Raw genomic sequence first — 18,091 nt, 5'->3', positions numbered from 1 at the left:
CCTTCTCTAAAAGTACAAAGCAGTGACCCTGCTGGGGAGCAGACTAGGACTGGCAGCTGAGACAGATGCTCCACTAAGGTGGTCTGAAATAAAGGCAAAACAATGAACACATCTGGATAGGTTCTATTCATATTCCCACATTACAGATGTGAAGAAATCCCAAATGGAAAAACTGCCTCAACAGTACGTCTTAGATTTCTGTTCTGCCCTCTTCCTCACACCAAACCATTAATGATCCTAAGAGCCAGTGTTTTGCAACACACTTTAGAAAACACTGGGTTACGCATTTGATACAAATCCTCCAGAACCTAGATATATATGATTAAAAGGGGGGGGGGCACTAACTGTTTTAGTGGAAAATATGACATTAGGTAAGGTTGAAGAGAACAAACATTAACAACAACCCCCCCCAAAACCCTGATAAATCTCAGCACAAATGGGAAAGATAAATCGACACACAGAGCCTGAGCGTTTGGAGAACACGATTGTTTTAAAAGTTCTCACAAGAGAACACTCTGGGTTAATAAGCAGGGCAGATCTGGACTGCTAACAACACAATTATTGTAAAAGCTCCTTTTGAGGTAAAGAATCAAATCCTTTCTAGGATCTACTTTTCAGAAACCATCCATTTCGTTCTTCAATTTATCAGGTCGTACCAGTTTTCAGTGAAGAGAATAATCTCACATTTCCCAGTGTAAGCAAGCAGAGCAAGCAGTGGTCCATTCAGAAGTCTGCTCCGTGTCTCTAGAGGCCCAGGTGACAGTTACATTAATACAAAACCAGAATCCCTGACTGCTAGAAACCACAATGCTACAAGTTACTATCCTTACAAATAGCAAATAAATTTCTTACCAAAGAAGTAATTTAAAACATCATACATTATTTAGTTAACATTGTTTTGGAAAATTAAAAGACAACAGCTTTAAGAGAATATAGGGAAAAGTCTTCCCACTTTGCCAAAAATAATAAATTAGATTTCCATGATCATTAGTAAATTATACCCCACAATTCCTAACTGTTCCCTCAGGCTCAGCCAATAAGCCTAAGTCTTCAAAGTAAAAAAAAAAAAGCTCAGTAGTCCTGAGATGGGCTTTGAAACTACTGTCATTTCAATGTATGTACAAACTGTGACATTGGTATCTATGAAACAAAACAACTGCATTATAAGGCTGATTTTAAACAAGAAATGCATTCAAGGCAGTTAGCTCATATGTAGTACGCAACAGTTAAGACTACACTAACAGCCAGATCAAATGGACCTTACAGCACATTACCTACCTACACAAATTATTAACAGGCAAGGGAGGCAGCACTGACTTGTTTTGGTGTGCAGCTGGTAAGTTATCAATATGGCATCATTAATATTCTTCTGAGATTCATCAGCACTAACATGCTATTTTGAAGTAGCTGTTTGCTAAATGAAATTTAAAAGGGTCACTATTTACCTACTAGTTTATGGCCATTTATTAGAAAGACTTTTCCCTCTAACCAGAGAGAGAGAGAGACAGAGAGAGAGAGAGAGAGAGAGAAAGAAAACAAAATAACATGAATTACTCTTAGGAGAAGAAGCCAGTGTTCAATTCCTTTGAAGACAGTGGACATTTAGACACAGAACTAAGAAAGAACATGTCTGAGAGACGACTCAGCACACACAGAAGAAAGAGGACTGACTATCCAACCCAACAAGCCAAACTTTTCTACACCAGTCAAAACCATTTAGGAACACAAATTCGACCATGTTCAAAATAAACCCAATGATTTCCTCCTGGATCATGAAAAGGGTTTTTAATGTTTACAATTTCATCTAGTTTATAAAGTCAGTAGCATTCTTTTTCAATGTGCAGATTCGCAGGCCCCACCCCAAATGTGCTGAATCAGAATTGCAGGGGTAAGGCCAAGAGACCTGTGCTTAGAGCAACTGCCCCAGGTAACTGCACTAACAGTAGAGAATTACCACCTTTTTTGTGTGAGATTTATAAGAACGTTTTGAATTTTATGAATTAAAAATCTCCTCACTGGGGAACTATTTAAATGTCTAAATTCCACTGCTTAACAAATTAACATTGGAGAAAATTTTAGATAACATACCTGTGGCAGCCAAACAAATGCTTGATTACAGGAGTTGAAAGAAGGAACTTTTTTTTTGCGCTAGCATTAATTTTATTTTTAGATAAATTATTGCAAAAAAAAAACCCTCACTAAAAAGATTTTAAAAATTATAAATTTTAACTATAGTATTTTACAAATGTTCATGTCGCTCCCTTGTTGTGAAGCAAATCAGGGTAGGTGTGAATTTGTGAATTGCTGATATTACTCTGAGCATAAGCAATAATTAAACTACAAAGCAAAGCCTAAGCAAACTTGCTTTTATTATATTATGAAATTTACACTGATCAGAAGCTGACCTGGCACTTAGGTCCATAAACTTAAACACACAGAGTGAGCGAGCTCAGCGATGAACAAGAGGACCTCTGGATAACCTAGAGTCCAGGTCTGGCTGATTTATCTGCCAGCTATGTGACACTGGACTGAGATAGATCACCTTGACTAGCAGGAGGAGAAAGGTACAACTGTCACCAGAACTCACTTTGAAAATCGACATGTTATGAGAATCAAGCCACGTGGTTATGTTAAAAACTACACTGAGGAATCGAGAGCATTTCTAAGTAAGTCACTGTGATAAAGTATTAACAAGAGTACAACCTGAAAAGCTATTACTAGGTATTTGCTATACAACAGAGTATTAGGAGGAAAATAAAAATCCCATGCCGCATACACAACCAGGGTCAAATTTTCAGATCCTGTTAAATATTGGGTAGGGCTGAGTATCTCCTATGATACAAATATTAAACATAAGAATTCAATTTAACACTCAAAAGGAGGGAGCAGGTGGGTCTTTGAGTTCAGGGCTAGCCTGGTCTAACATAGTGAGTTCCAGCCCAGCCAGAGCTACATAGTAAGAATCTGACATTAAAAAAAATAATAATTGAAAAAAAAAGATTCCATTCACTTACCTAATGTCCATTTATAAGACTTATTTCTAGTACGGTGATATGAACAAGAGATAGGCTGAGTTGTCAAAATAATCAGTTAAGTTTGTCCTTCTATTTTCATTGGCAATTCTTATAATAAAAATTTTAATAAAACGGTGTGTTTGGTGTGTGTGTATAAGTACCATTTCTAAAAGCTAAGAAATTGTTACTTCTTTTTGAAAATATTCCTTGTAATGTTACCTCAGAGTCTGTATATCTCCAAATAAGTTATTAATACCATCTTTCTAGAAGATATTTACCAGAACATAATTTTCCATTCCAGTTGATCAAGAAAATATTCTTACATGAAATGCAAAAACTCAAGTTTTAAGACTCTGCTTCCTGATCCTTATCCTGTTTCCCATATTAATTACAAAATTCATGAAAATATCAGCTGAAACCACATATGTATAAACTACAAGGAAAATTGTCAAATGTTTTTTGATCTTCAATATTATAAAAAGTTTTACTAAGTGACAAATCCTTTTAACACTTGTTTCACATAAAAGACTGTTTCATTTAAAACGAACTTAAGAGGTTTGCCCAAGGAAATCAGTCAACTGAAACCCCAAATAAAGGATTTTATCAAAATATGTTTAACAATATATTAATTATTCTGCATGCATCAACTTAATGGCTTCAAAACTCCTTTAACCTAGGGCCATTTCCATGGCTTCAAGGAGGCTCTGCAGCAGTGAGAGTATAAATAATCTATCATCTCAAACGGATTTTTTGTTTAATTATAGCTTACTACTTATCTACAGCTCAACATCTAATGCTTTACAGTAGTCAGAAGAACTCAAATGTTGAATTAAAATTTAAATGCAGATACAACAGCAATAACAGCTTGTGGTCTGTAATTAAAACCTGTATTAGGTAACATCCATGTTAATTTACCCATTACTTAAAAGCTACATCTTTTTCTTTTGTGTTTTATGGATGACAATAAGAAATTACCCTCTGCCTAAAGAGATAGTGTACCTTAAAATTTGGATGTGAGAAGAGGGAGGACGGTGAGGCAGAGAGAGCAGGGAAATCTCACCTGCTTAGCTGCCACTACGGTCTCAGTCTCGGTCTCTCTCTCTCTCTCTCTCTCTCCTGAAAAATCCCATTTATTTTTAATATGAGATGCATCTGAGGGGAACCGTGTGCAGAAGCCACATTCTCCAACATGGTTTCCATTCAACTTTGAGTCTAAGTATCCCTGCTCAAAGTGCTCATTCGAGATGATCTTAAAGCACGGTATGATATGCCCTCAGTGAGACCATGAAAGGCAAGTAAATGGAAGACAGCTAATGAAAAAAAAAAATGGAGTTACTATATCATATTCAGGCCAGAAAAATAATTTTACTAAATTTTCAGTGTTTATTGTGTAACCTGTTCATAGCTCAGCAGTTTAAAAAAAAAAAAAAAAAGTCTAAGTACTACCATGCTGGTAGGCACTGGAATTTGCTAGAATGGCTAAACAACGTGGACAACACTGCCGCACCACCTGCCACCCCTCCGTTGATCCAGACCATCAATATCCTCTTATTTTATTAACAACAAGAGTCAAAATTTGTTCCTCCCCTCATCTCAGAATGACATGTAAGGTCTCAAGCCTCAACTAAAAACAAAACACCGTAGTTTCCCATACAGTGGCTGAAATTCCTCTTAAGGTCTAGAAATTATAGAATACAGAAAATGAAGACATATTCCCTCTTACTTCTAAAGGGGCACACCGCTGAGAACGACAGCGTTATGAAGGCGTACTCTTAATTTTCATCATTTGATCGGGGGTGGGAGGGGGGGGATAACAAAATTTTAGATCAAAGGTGGCGCTCTGTCCTCAGCTCACCCGAATGTGACTCACTTTTGCAGAGTATATGGTAGGAAATAACAGTTACTTTTCAAAGATCTTTGCAGTTACACCCAAGCCAAAATCGGGACAGAGATCCACCCTTTATGACAGCAATTTAACTGTCTTATCCAAAGCAAGGTAGAAAGTAAAACATCTCCCTGAAAACATGGCTTAAAAGGCCCAATTTCCTACACCAGCTTTCAAAAGCTCTCAACAAGAAAAAAAAATATTTCTATTTACTTCAAATTTGAACTGACCAGGAAGGGGAAAAAAAGGGAGGGGTGATAAATGAAACATACAAGTACAAAAAGCAGATTCTCCCCCTTCCAATCCCTCTTTTAATTCCCCCAATCCGGCTCTGCCACACACAAGGACAGGGAGTCTCCCTAGGGAAAGCTGGTGGCAGGGCAAGTGAAGGCTCTCCATTCACTCAAATGGGCCACTATCCAAAGGGATGCCCTATGAGCGCTTTGTACAAACCAGGTCCTTACAAGTACTTATTATTATAAAATACACCTACGCTGAGGAGCAAGAACCTTATTTTAAAGTAAGACTGTCCTCAGGTGGGGGAGGTGAAGCACAACAAAGCCTTCCATGTTGAAAGGCAGACAGTCCAGACATGCATATACCTCCACTCGTATGAAAAAAAAAAATCCATATAACTAATTTATCAGGAACAGCAATCGATACCGACGGGAGTCATTAGATTATTAATAAACCCAGAAAAGTAGCATGCATAGCAGCCAAAGGTGGCTGTCTGCAGCGCTCTAACCCCTAGGAAGGGTAAAAAAAAAAACAGCCTACCGAGGAGGTTCGCGTCCTTACCAAGGTCCTGCAGACCCTTTTACCCACGCAGACCAGCCCCAGCTTCCCCTTGGGGGTCCGATCACCGCAACAGCAAAAGCATTCCCAATGCTAGAGTCCCGCAGTAAACTGGTGACTGAAATGTGCACAGAGACCAACCTGGGCAGAGACCGAGGCGCAGACCCAGGGGTCGCTAACTAGCTAAGACACAAAATTCTCCTGCAAGATGAAATAGAGAAGAAGCCCCCGCCACCTCCGCGCCCCCCCACCCCCGCAATAGGAATGCCACCCTCCTTCTTACTGATCCTTTCCGAGGACAGAGCAGATTTTCCCCCTTTTAAACTAAGTACATAAACATGAATCGGAAGCACCCGTGAACATCCTGGGGGGCCAGACTCAAGACCTGAAGAGAACGTCCAGGCGGCTCTCCAACTCCCCGGGAGTCACCGTCCTGTCTGACACGCATCTATCACACCATCCTCTCCGGGGGGCCGACGACAAACCTTCACCTTGCACGGGCAGTACCTCCCGGGGGCCCAAGCCAGGGATTAAATAGGTGACCCTCCCGGGGCGCAGGAAGAGGGAGTGCCGGGGCACCGCTGCCCTCAAGGTCACCACACGCCGGGGTAGGGGCGACCGGTGTTCAGACGGGCTGTGGCGGCAGCAGGGGCAGCCCCGCGAAGTCGGAGAGCCCTCGGGTGTAGACGAGAAACCACCGGGACCGCTGGACCCGGCGCCGAGGCGCGCGGAGAGGAAGCCTTCTCACCTTTACGGTCTCCTAGCAGGAGCGAACCCCGGCGGCGCCGCCAACTTCGCGGGGACCCGCCGCGCTCCACCCCGCGCCCAGCTGTCAGGACCCCCGCCGCGCCCTGCGCGCCCCACCCGGCCTCCCCCGCAGGTGGCCGCCCCCGCCGCGGGCAGCCACCGGCCGCCACTCACCTCGCCCGCAGCGGGAACCATTTTTTTCCGAGGGGAAGAATCAAGGAAAGCTAGGCGGGTGGGTCCGGGGGATGGCGGCGAGGGGTCGCGGGACGTGCCCGCAGCCGGCTCGCTGGGTTCGGGGCGCCACGCGGAGGTGCGGCTGCACCTCGAGAAGGAGGCGGCGGCGGAGCCCAGAGACTCGGCGTCCACCAGCCGGGGCTCCCTACTCACGCTGCACCGCGAGGAGGCGGCGGCGGAGGAGGAGGAGGCGGCGCCCGGCCGGCCCCCGCCCAGAGCCCGGCGGCCGCCGAGTGGCCGCTCGCGTCCCCGCAGGACCCGCCTCCTCCGCTCCGCAAAGCCGCGCTCAGGGCGCGCCGCGCTCCGCACAGCAGCTCAACCGGCCCCGCGCCGGCGTCCGCAACAGCAGCAGCAGCAACAGCAGCAACGGGTGGGGTGCAACCCGGGGCGGGGTCCGGGGACACCGGTTCGCAGACGGCGGAGCTCAAGGGGCTACGGCTAGCTCCGGGGCAGGGGCCCGGTGTGCACCGGGTGACCCGCGAGACCGCCCGAGAAGGCAAGGGGGGGAGGAGGGCGCTCACCCGTTCCGGTCCGACGCTCCCTTCTTCTCCACACCTCCACGCCTCCCGCTCCACGCTGGCAGCGCAGCTGCTCCCGCTGCCTCTGCCACCGCTGCCGATGCTCGCGCGGCCGCCGCTGCCGCCTTGGCTGGGCGCGGTCACGTGACGCGGCCCGCGGGGAGCCTGAGGGCGGGCGGGCGGACGCGCGCGCGCGCACGAGCGGAGGTAGCGCCGCTCGGACCGGGACTGGCGCTTCCCGGAGAGGGCGTTTAAGGGGAGGATCCGGCGAGCGCGGCCCCGCCTGGCGAGCGCGCGCCCGGGGTGGGGTGAGGCGGCGGGGATCAGAACTTGCAGCGCGCGGCGTGGAAAGGGTGGCCTGGAGTGCGGGGCGGGCGACTCGCGCCTCCGCGCGCCCCTCCCTCTCTTCCTTCCCTGCGCGCCCGGCTCCCGGCTGCCCCCGCCCCCTCCTGCGCTGTCGCCCCCTCCCTTCCCCTCCTGCGGCGGCTTCCGATTGGCCATCGGGGCTCTGACGTCTGTGTTTCCATGACGTGTCGGGGCCGGGGAGGGCCGCGGGAGGGGGCGGCGGGGGAGGAGGGGGCGGCGACTCCGTCCGTCAACCGCCGGTGCCTGGGCGCGCGGCCAGGCGGCTCCTGCAATGTGAGGAAGCCGGGGAGTGACGGGTGGCGCCGCAGTGGGACGCCCTTCACTTGGGGTCCCGCTCGAGTCGCCCCCGGGTGGAAGCGATGCGGGGTACCGGACGGGAGAGCAGGTCGGCGCCCACTCCCTAGCGGACCTGTCTCCTGTCCCGGACGGTGACGCACTCGCCCGACAGCCAAAGTGTCTTCCCTTTTGGGAAGAGAGCCCACTCGCCCTGTAGGCGCGCTGGCCCGGTCACAGACACCGGGGATCCCCGCTGCAGCGCCCAAACCGTGTCCTCTAGCCGGTGCAAGCAGGCCTCGCAAGGTCCGCTTGAAGTCCTCGTGTTTCTCTTTTGGCTTTGCTGCTGCGGCTGCTGCTTTTTTTTTTTTTTTTTTTTTTCCTACCTGTGGCGAGCTAATGGGTCTTTAATTCATAATACTTAAGTCTTACCCTCATCTTTCCCGAGGAGAAAGACACAAGAAAAAAAAAAATCATGAGAGTACCGTGCAGTATTTAGATGGTAAAAGGTAGCCGACTCTGGTCCAACCAGTTCAAAGAAAACCGCTCGTCATTATATCTACTTTTAAAAAGAATCTTGACTGTATCCACACATTTAAAGATGTGTTTCCTGTCCTATCCTTCTGTAATCTCTGCTTGAACTAAAGGTTCCCACCTCCCCTGAAACAATTTAGACCTTATCCGAGTGATTTTCAGTATCACTTAGCTTGAGAAAAAAAAAAAAAAACAAGAAAAGTGATCTGTAGTGTTGTGTTTTGTTTTTTTCAACGCTGAAATGGAAGAATTGGTAGTTTCATAGTCTTCTCAAAAGCACACCGGTAAGACAAGTACTGCATTATGTATGTTCCCTGTCTGGTAGCATTTGTTTTAAAATAATATAAAGGCTTGAAAAGAAAATACTTGAGTTTAAAAGCAAATTTTCCATGATAAAACTGCTGAAAATAATTTTTCCATTTATATCTTCCACTAGGGTAGACATTACCAACCTCTGAGCTGTGCCCTTGACATGTAAAACTGGCACTGGGTATTTCTCTCTCTCTGTTTATCACAGAGAATTGGTTGATATGATACAATAAATAGCCCTTCCTGATACTATTTCAAATCTACCATTAGAAAAACAAAATTAATTAAATTTCACTTAGGTAATTTCCAGTATTTTCTCACCCGAAGTATCTTTTAGAATAACTCAGACACATTTATGAACTCTTGGCTACTTCCCAGCTTTTCTCCAAGGAAGTCCCCATAGAAAATTGAATTATGCATTCTATTTTAATCAAGAATTTGACATTAAAGTATTAAGTGAATCATTGCATGCTGCTCCAGCAAAACCCATAATAGACTAAACTAGAATCTGTTCACTTTGTGGATTTGCTGCGATTCTAACTCACAAGATGCATGTTCTTAAAGTGTACGCTCATGAAAAATCACTGAAACTCCTTACTATAAAACATGATTGCAATGAAAATTTTATTGGCATCGAAAGATGTACCCACAAGTGAAAACATGTATGTCCCAGAACATAGTTGTGTGCACTTCATGTGAGTTGCATATATGATAAACTGGCTCTCAGATAGCCAGTGTAATTGTACTGTATATTTGATTTGTGTGTTTTTATGCTTCAGATACAAAATTAAAGCTGAAACCAGTATAGAAGCAACTGAGCTTTAGGAAGTTCAATTCCCCCCCCCCCCCTGCAAGGCTTCATCCTGAAACCTCCTCAAATGACCTACTTTTCTATGTAAAAATGCTGAGTTGCTTAATTAGGGTTTCTTGTTTTCCTCTGGTGCAAGAGATAAGAGATGAGACTGAAGCCTCATGGTGTCCAGCAAGTCCCCTGGTCCTGGGCTAGCGCTCATCCTTCAGCACCTTTCCTTATAAAATATGGAACTGCCTGAACTCAGAAATGCCCCTGTGTATTATATGAGCGTATCATCTTCATCTTGGACTTAATTTATCCCATGAATTTAATTGATCTGGAGATATAGTAGTATACATTAAAAGCAACACAAGACAATTTTCTATTAATTAATAGGGTAGTTTTGTAAACGTGCTTTCAGATACAGAAGTGACTGGTTTTGGTGTTATATTGAAGAGGCAATAACATATTTGGCGATTTTCATAGGTGCCGTCCTTTCCTTCCTTTTAATGGTGTAATTGTATTGACATCTCTCTGGTCAATTGGTTAGTTCAAGCTGTGTAACTCATGCAGAAAGTCCCCAATGTAACTAAATGTGAAGAGAAACATTAGGCTCTTTATTCTCTTCAGGATCCCAGCGTAGCATGAATTCATACTTCCATAATCCCAGCATTCAGGAGGCAAAGACCAGGAGGATAGAGAATTCCAGGTCAGTCTGTAATACATATGAAGACCTTGCCTTTAACAGAACAGGGTGGGTGTTGGGGGGGGGGTGGCTGGGGAGATAGCTCAGTGGACTAGGGTTCAATTCCCAGCACCCACCTGGCAGCTCACAACTGACTATAACTCCAGGATACCCTCACACAGACAAATATAAGCAGGCAAAATACCAGTGCACATAAAATAAAAATAGATTATTTTAAAAAGTATCATATGTGTTAAGCATTGGAGCAAGATGAATATGCCAACAGTACTATGTTTTTAAAACAAGATGCATTCCCAAAATAGACTTTTCTATGTGAATATGTCAGTCCTGATTGTAAGACAAGAGGACTGAGGAGTGGAGAGAGGGAGGAGGTGGAGGGATTTCAAATGCTTCCTAAAGCATAGTATATACCTTCTCAAATTTCCGTTAGCCTGGGCATAGACAGACAGACAGACAGACAGACAGATAAACATTACTTAGCTGAAAACCCACACACAAAAAAAGTTACCTATTAGTAACAAATCAATTCCATTTGCTGGGTTAAATGGAGCAAATTACAAGTAAGCCTAAAACAGAGTCTTCAATTCGCATAACATTACATTTTTATATCTGAAAAACACAATGGATGCTATTTGACAGGAGTTGCTGAGTACCTACATACATTGTACCTTCTATGGAAAAGGCATTTTCCCACTTCAAATACTGTATAATTTAGGCATGTAGTATTGACCCCCCAATTCTAAAGCCCAACAAACAGACCATACCTAAATGATGAGGAAGGATTCCCATGGGACATTTTGATCTCTCTTGCACCATAAAAGACACACATAATTTAATAGAAAAGACAAATACAGTAAAAATTCTCAGAACATTACCTGAGAATTAGTTTTACTACAATCATGTCTCTCACTGTTATTATTCAGGCATGTACTGATGGTCTTTGAGAACTCCCATGTCCCTTAATTAGAACTCACTGCTTTTCACATTATTAATGATGAATTGTGATGCATCATACGGTTATAAACCTTGGGTGAAAGAGTTACGTAAAGTTTCAGTACAGTTTTCATTTCTTGCTTTTCTGTTGTTTTCTTTGTTTTTGGAAAGGTTCTGGTTCTGAGGCTGGCCTGCAATTTACAGGTAGCCCAGGCTGACTTTGAGGTCCCACTTTTCTTTTCATCTTTCTCCTCAGTGTCAGGTGTGTACACCACTATCTCCACATCTGAAAAACAGTATTTGGTGTATAGTGTATGCTCAAGCAATGTCCTTATTCAGAAATACTCATTCTTTATGTCTTATCCAAGAGTAAACGTTACTACAAAAATGCACATTTGATTTGTTTAGTCAGACAGATAAAAATAGAACATAATGACTTGCTTGTGAGAAAGACACTATTTGTGATTATCTTAAAAGCGCAGCACATTTAACTACAGGTCACCACTTCATTTCACTGATAGAGTCTAAGCCTTCTCCAGCAAAGAATATCTTAGATTTTCTAGATGAGATATGATTTTAGCTACCATTAACCAAAAAAAAGTGGATTATTAACAGTGGCTTTTATGAATACAGGTTATGTTAACTGGCTATTGAAAACACAAAGGAGGAAATACACAGGAAGAGCCGTTTACCCTCCTGCCTTCATCCCACAGTCCCTGGTCTCCATTGCTCTATTGGTGGCTCTCAGCCTTCCTATGGCTGAGGTGAAGCCCAACCATAACATGATTTTGTTGCTGCTTTGCAACTGAAGTTTGCTGATTGTGAATCATAATGCAAGTGTCTGATAGGCAAGCGCTTTGATATGAGACCTCAAAAGGGTTATGACCCATTTGTTGAGAACCTCTGCTTTAAGCCATGTTGAAGCATGACATCCTAGTGGGAAGTCTATGCTAGAGCAAAGCTGTTTGCTTCCTGGTGGCTGGAGGAGAGGTAGCATAGGGTGGAAGGAAGACAAGAGAGAGGAAGGCAGGCCAGGAACCGAGACCCAGCCTTCAGAGATGCTCTGCTTCCCTAGTGCCTTTCTTCCTCAGGGTAGGCCTGACTTTATTATAGCCCAGTCACCTACAGACACATTGATGAATTTATTCACTGATGACTTTAGAGTGTTCATGATCTAGTCACTCTTGAGTACAGTTGTGGGACCAAGCCTTCAGCATAAGAGCCTTTGGAAATCCTGCACGTTGTAGCCCCACTTCAGAAGTTTAGAGTAGGGCTGGTGAGATGGCTCAGTGGAAAGAGCACTGACTGCTCTTCCAGAGGTCCTGAGTTCAATCCCCAGCAACCACATGGTGGCTCACAACCATCTGTAATGGGGTCTGATGTCCCCTTCTGGTGTGTCTGAAGAGAGCCACATTGGACTCATATACATGAATTAAATAAGTAGTAGTAGTTTAGAGGTAAATGGTGATATGTTGCAGCAGCTGAACATAGACATCCAGAATTCAGGTCCATATCTTTCTGCCCTACCATCTCTGATACAATCTATCACCAGGAAAATTCTGTTAGCTTATTTTTCATGTAATTTTTAAAATGGCTTTGATTCTGTTCTTGTTTTGTCTCCTTTGTACATCTCCTTTCAAGAAGAGCCATAGTAAAGAATTACCTTGGTAAGCAATGCAGATTTCTGGGTCAGAATTTCTTGTTGGATCTCTCTGGAGTAGACAGTCCCTTTAGGTGATTGTTGTGTGGAATGCTCTTTTCTTTGTGTGCGTGCATGTGTGTGTGTGTGCGTGAGTGCGTGTGTGTGCATGTGTGTGAGATTTCACATATACCTGAATGTGGATGCTAGAGGAGAATCTCTGTTGTCTGTCTTCAAAGGGCTCTCCACTTTGGTTTTTTTGAGACAGGCTCTCTCACTGGCCTAGAGTGTGCCCATGAGGCTAGATTGACTGACCATCAGACTCCAGGGATCTACCTATCAGTTCCTTCCCAGTGCTGGGATTGCAAATACATATGCCACCATGTTCAGGGTTTATCCATGTTCATCTTGCCTATTTCTAATAGTAAATCCTTGCTCTTTAGCATTGTTCTATCATGATGACAATGTATGCCCACTCCATGACTTCAGTCCCTTGATGCCAAGTAAATGCTGGTTTATTTACAAAGTATTTATTGAGCCTGACCTGAAGTCACTAAGGTAGGAAAACAAGAAATCTTCTATTTAAAAGGCATTAGTATTAAAGTGATAGCTCATCTAGTCATTTACACAAAGCTACTTTTATTAAGCACTTACTATATGTTGGGCCTAGGCAGAATTTTGTACCAAGTTAATACCAATTCACTAAGCTCAAATGGATGAACACAGCAATTGAAGGATCATTTCTCTGATGATGAATTCTAAATTTAGGCACACAGCCTGATTTTATTCTTAACCTGTGTCGAAACCTCTTTCAGGATCTTTAACTTTTCTTCTTCCAGATAGAGACGTAGCAAGAAAGCAATCAACCAGCCATCAAAAAAACAGGTCACTGGAGGCCCCTTTGCTGATCAGTGGGCTTTGGTGTCGGTGGAACAGGCAGCAGGGGAAGAATGTTGATACCTGTGGGGAACTGGAGGAAGGTCGGATCTAGAATGTACAAGACAAGAAGGAAGAAGAAAGGCTGTAGCTCAGGGGGAAGAAGATACATGCACACAAATGCCAATTCTCCCATACTGGCTAACACCATCAGCCAGCAGGAAGTTAAACTACAACCTGAGATGAGTAGATTGGTGGACTTAAAAGATGTTTAAAAAATAAGTCATGTATAGATTTTCCAAGGCTGGTAAATTTTGAGTGATCTTACAACAATATGAGTTTTAGGACATTTTATCAGAACTAAGAATTGAGATCCCCCCCACCCCCACTGACCATTTGGCCTCAGCCCATGAGAGTCAAGGATGTGGTGCACAACTTCCTAGCAAGAATGGACATAGACCTGATAGAGTGTCTGAGTCTTTTTCTGACTTCCAACAAAATACTGCAGACTGGATCATTAAAGCAACACAAATGTATTTTCTTGCTGTTCTAGAGCCTCTGGTGAGTTTCCCATGAGACTTCTCTACATGGGGCTTCTCAACATGGTGCACTTTTTCGTCCCATCGCACCACTATGGGTAAAACGAGTGGAAAGAGAATCTCTCTCCTCCTTACAACCACATTGGCCCTAGGTTAAGCACTCACTGTTACAGGCTCACTCCACTTTAATTACTTGTGTAAAGGCCTCTTCTTCAGGCAGGCACTGTGAGCGCTAAGGATTTCAACACATGAATGTTAAGAGGCCCCAATTCAGTTCATAAGCAGATGGATTTTTTTTGGTAAGAAGTTTTTAGAGTTTACATATGAAGTCTCTTCGGATCTGCTGGATTAGATTTCCTCCTACATTATGTAGCTCTGCTCCTCAAATGTTTGTGGGTGGTGCGTATAAATGGTACTGAGAATGTAGGAACCAATACTGATATGGAACTGAGTAGAAAGACACAGGAAATTTGTAAGTCTGGGGATGGAGAACTCAAAGGCAGAGGAGCAGGCATGCCGTAGACAGATGTTAGCCCAGGGAACGATTAAACCTGGAAACGTGCCAGATGCAAACAATCACAGAAGTTTACTGATAACATGTGGCAGGATATGATGGAAGCAGCAAAGTGGGTGTGTGTGTTCTGTCTGAATGCTGTGTCCCCGTAAAATTCATATGTTCAAATTCTAATCCCTCAAACTGATCAAGTAGTGAGAATTCTAAAGAACTTTCATGAGTAGAACTAATTTACTTATAAAGTAGACTTCTTATGTTCTCTCTACCAACTCCGGATGCAGATGTCACTGTTTATGAACAAGAATTGACTGTCACCAGAAGCCAAGGTCCTCTTACCTTGGTCATGGTCTTCCTGCAGAAATAAACCTCTGTTTTTTATAAAATATTGAATCTCTGGTGTTTTGTTAGCATTCTGCATGGGCTACATATAATACCATGTAATGTTAGACCCTGCCTCACAATGGTGGGCTGGTACTGGATCCTCCCAGTTCACTTACACCAGGTAAAAGCATCATCAGGGAAGCTTGATTTCTGACCAGAATTGGGGAGAAAAAAAAAAAAAAGAGGCACCAATGAAGCAAGACATTAAGGATAACCAGCCTAAAAGTTTCACCAGGAAACCAGGTGACACCAAAGACAGGAGAGGCAAAGCAGCAACTCGAAATGATAAAAAAAAGAAACAAGTAGCCCGATGGCTAACTTTGTATTGACAACAACATAGGTGGAGAGATAAAGGATGCTTTCTTCAGTGTTCACCAGGACATAATTCTCCTAGAATTCCATATTTGGGTGAAATGCTGTTGGCTTCCTAAAAGAATCACTCATACTCAGACACTGGAGGTTTCTGCCTATACTACTTAGATGTTTACATGGTCCGTACCTCACAGAATAAAGAGAAATAAAGAAGGACGCCAGACTGAACAGAGACGTGACAGAAGAGTTGACTAAAGGCCCTCAATGTGACTTGTCATAGATGCTAGTTCCTCTGATGGACAGTTTGCAGTATCCTTATCAGGAGATTGCAAGGAGCTGGGCCTGGAGGAACAAGAGGTTGTTAGAAAGCTTAGAGCTCATGATAAGAAGCAAGAGCCTTCCTGTGCCCTCCCCTAAACTCCCATATACACCTTTATGAGTGTCTGGATGCCTGCCACTCAGAAGGCATCCACAGCTAGCCAGAAGGGATTACAAATGGAGTCTCGCCAAGAAAAGAAACTTGGTGGTTTCTCCTCACTTGTGCTCCTTGACTTCAACACTCGAAGAGCTATGTCTTTGGAAAATGAGAGAGAGAGAGAGAGAGAGAGAGAGAGAGAGAGAGAGAGAGAGAGAGAGAGAGAGAGAGAGAGAGAGAGAGAGAGACCAGAATTGTAGAGACTGAGCCAGCTCTTCCCTAATATACCCAGAAAGTGATGGGGAGGGAAAACCTTTGGTTCCAGTGAGCTTACACTTTCATTGTTGAAAGGCACAGAAGGTAAAAGAGCCTGGTTCAGATGTTGATGAATAGGCATGGAAGATGGACTTGGCCTTGGGTTAAATGTTCACATCATCCTCCAAGCAAAACTACTTCAGTTGTGCTTATGGCCATAACTGAGTAGGCACGCATGTTTAAAATGAGAAGACATGAGAAAAACTGGAAAAGATGTAGCAACTGCACATCATAGTCTCATGAAAACAGCTCGGATTAGCTATCTAAGGTGCACTGGCAAGGAATGTCCCCTTTGTTGGTTAGTTTAGGTAGTGATAGATGGCACTAAGCAAGCTGCTAGGGGAGAAAAGGTAACAGCTGTCTTCCCAGCTATGAACAGTATGAACTAGCATACCAACCCGCCAGAGAAAATATACTCCCTGGTCCTATACTGGCATGGCAGCTTTGGAGGCAACCAGTCACTCTGCTTGGACTGAGGTTCACTCTGCACGAGGTAACTCATGCCTGGTACTGGACAATCAGAATACTTGTATTGAAGAGGTCTTGGGCACCAGATGAGAGCTCTAATGTTTAGCTAAATTGACATGACTTTAAGCTACCTTCTCCATACTTTTTATACCCACAAATAGATGCTGATTTTTGGAATCTTATCTGTCACTATTATAAATAGAAAAACAATTACAATGCCTCTTCAAATTAACTTCTTTTTCTATCTGCAATGACTGTGTGCATATATACATATATATAACACACTAATACATATATGTGTGTGTGTATATATACACGCACACACACAGACAGACACACACACACAATATTGTGCTGGAGAGGTTTATGTCAACTTGACACAACTAATATTTTTTAAATTGGTGAAAAGAAGGGCCCAGCCCATTGTGGACAGTAGCATCCCTGGCGGTCCTAAGTTCTGGAACAAAGCAAGTTGAGCAAGCCATGAGGAGCAAGTAAGAACATTCATCCTTCAAAGGCCTCTGCATCAGCTCCTGCCTCTAGGTTCCTGCCCTGCTTGAGTTCCTGTTCTGACTTCCTTCAATGATGAACAGAAATATGGAAGTGTGAATTGAATAAACTCTTCCTCTTCAACTTGCTTTTGGACACAGTGTTTCATCACCACAACAGAACAACAGCATCAATGGAGTGGAGTCAACCAGAGCCTAGAAGACAAAGTGTGTGCTGCAGAGAGCAGAGCTGGAGACATAACCCAAGGCCTTTGGAGGAGCCCAGAAGATCGTGAGTAAATCCCAGATATTAGACATTGAGTTATTTATACTTTTGGAGTTTGGTTTTATTTTAATTTGATTGTGACTATGCCCTGGTTCTTCCCTCTTGAACTAAGAAAGTATTCGGTTTATTTTTTATTTTACAGGACCCTGCCATTGAGACACTTTGAATTTTATAATACTGGAGTTTTAAAGAGATTGGCTATTTTAAAGAGACTGAACTTTTAATGTGTTTGAATTTGTAAAGACAGTGGGACTGTTAAAAAGTTATTTATATTTTTAACGTGGGATCTTGGGAAATGAATGAGAAAGGAAAGGTTGCGGGCTAATGGTGATGTGTTTGCTATCAAGTTATTGCGGGGTCAGTCATGCTAGATCAGTTTTTGTCAACTTGACACAAGCTAAAGTCATCTCAGAGGAGGGAATCTTAATTAAGAAAAGACCTCCATAATATCAGGCTGTAGGCAAGTCTGTAGGGCATTTTCTTAATTAATGATTGATGGGGAGGACTCGACCCATCATGGTTAGTGAAGTCCCTAGGCTTGTGGTCCTGGGGTTTAGAAGAAAGCAGGCTGAACAAAGCATGAGGAGCCCAGAGGTAAGCAGCACTCGTCCATGGCTTCTGCATCAGCTCCTGCCTCCAGGTTCCTGCCCTGTTTGAGTTCTTATCCTGACTTCCTTTGATGATGGACTGTGATGTGGCAGTGTAAGCCAAATAAACCCTTTCCTCCCCAACTTTCTTTTTTTTTTTTTTT

General features: G+C 43.7%; 1 protein-coding gene and 1 long non-coding RNA gene across 6 annotated transcripts in view; one reads left to right on the top strand and one right to left on the bottom strand.

Moving 5' to 3' along the window:
* Atp2b1 (ATPase plasma membrane Ca2+ transporting 1) overlaps positions 1-7,390 on the bottom strand; it is a 106,162-nt gene extending 98,772 nt beyond the window's left edge. For 3 of the 5 annotated variants that reach the window (XM_029482166.2, XM_085843116.1, XM_085843117.1), the window contains exon 1: positions 7,197-7,390. The gene's annotated coding sequence lies outside the window, so the exon portion shown is untranslated. Of the gene's footprint in view, positions 1-6,442; positions 6,461-6,615; positions 6,843-7,196 lie in introns of those variants that run through there. The other 2 variants (XM_029482165.2, XM_085843115.1) reach the window with 2 other exon arrangements.
* Positions 7,391-8,557: 1,167 nt separating this feature from the next.
* LOC110303850 (uncharacterized) lies at positions 8,558-15,027 on the top strand. The gene is made up of 3 exons (XR_002378971.3): positions 8,558-8,650; positions 10,099-10,177; positions 13,586-15,027. It is a non-coding gene; the product is annotated as an uncharacterized LOC110303850 (long non-coding RNA).
* The last annotated feature ends 3,064 nt before the right edge of the window (positions 15,028-18,091 follow it).

The sequence above is a fragment of the Mus caroli genome, unplaced genomic scaffold (assembly GCF_978045245.1).
Source record: "Mus caroli unplaced genomic scaffold, Mus_caroli_1 scaffold_9, whole genome shotgun sequence".
In the NCBI taxonomy this organism is placed as follows: domain Eukaryota; kingdom Metazoa; phylum Chordata; class Mammalia; order Rodentia; family Muridae; genus Mus; species Mus caroli.
The sequence above is the reverse complement of the archived record's forward strand: the minus strand, read 5'-3'. Positions and strand labels throughout refer to the sequence as shown.